The sequence below is a fragment of the Parasteatoda tepidariorum genome, chromosome 10 (genome assembly GCF_043381705.1).
Source record: "Parasteatoda tepidariorum isolate YZ-2023 chromosome 10, CAS_Ptep_4.0, whole genome shotgun sequence".
In the NCBI taxonomy this organism is placed as follows: domain Eukaryota; kingdom Metazoa; phylum Arthropoda; class Arachnida; order Araneae; family Theridiidae; genus Parasteatoda; species Parasteatoda tepidariorum.
This window is the reverse complement of record NC_092213.1, coordinates 57,968,570-57,969,993: the sequence shown is the minus strand read 5'-3', so window position 1 is coordinate 57,969,993 and position 1,424 is coordinate 57,968,570.

Sequence of the window (1,424 nt, the reverse complement as noted above, 5' to 3'; positions counted from 1 at the left end):
CATAGATTTTGTTCCCCTTCGACTGCCCTCTTCTGTGAACTAGGACATAGTAAAAGATTATTTGAAATACTTTCGAGCTGACTGCTTTGCTATGTACAACTTATGGGAAAACATAAGGGGTCTACAACAATACTGATGTTCCTAAGTTTAACGTTGCTGTTAGCAGATGCAAGCGTAGCTTTGTGCTTCTGCTCGAATTTGCTTTTCAAAATTCTTTCCATAATTTTAGACGTCATATTTCCCCCTATCTGCTCGGGCAAAAACAATTTACATCAGCATCTCTCACCATTCACGAATTTATCACATCAATGTCAGAGATTGGTTTGTGTTCAGTAAGCCACTGAGAGAGTTTTACTCCATCTCTATCACGGTAAGTAAAATGGATGTAAATGGAGTAAAATGCATGCTGAGTTGTAAACTCACTAAATCAGATTATGATCGATCATTTTTTTTCCTTATGACATTTTAAGTCATACAATTAATTTATTTTACTAAAACAAATCTAAAACACAAATTAATGGAATCGTCATTGAATATAATGCATTAAGAGTTTTTTTTAAAATTTGTTTATTAGATTGACTACCTCTTGTGTATTCGCAAAAATATAAGTTGAGTGATTTTTTTCTCCATCTTTTCTTTTAGTGCTGTGTCAGAACTTTGTTCCGACATAGGTATTGTTTTATCTATTATAACTTCATAACTATTTGTTTTAGGTTCCTGAAATTTTCAAAGCAGCTATAGGGAGCAATTTTAACCATCGATTCTAAAAGTCGTTTTAAAATTTACTCGTTGGTTTAGCATTAGCCATTGTTATGTATTTTTAACTGTGAACGATTCTTTTTTTCCCCAAAAATTTTAAAGATAATACCAGTAATGTTCGCTAGCTTACTGCTCTTTTTAATAAAAAAAAGGGGGAATTGTACATGGTTGAAGTAATTGTTTTAATGATTATGCCTGTTTAATTATTTTTTTACAAGCTCTTTGGCTTGCAAAAACTACGTTATTAAATTAACATTTATCATTTATTTCAGAAATTAAGTTAATGAAATTTCTTTAAAGTATTTTTTTTATTTTTTATCAAATGATTATTTGCAATTTCAGCAATTATTGTATTCTACATCCGACAAATTATCCTGAATTTCTTTCATAAGCTTTTTTAATATATATATCGCTCATGGGCTGCAATAGTGGCACAACTCAAAAAGCACAAGTTTTGGACTAAGAACAGGTGTAAATATGAAAATGCACATTCTCTTTTCAGCAGCATAATTGCACAACTCATAATTCAACTTGAACTTGAAGGTAATCGTCGTTTAAGCAAACGAAAGCATTTTTTATGTATTTTAATTAGCAATGAAAACTTTAAACCCACTTATCTCAAAACATAATTTTTTGAGCAGCCCATGGGCGATATATATATATAT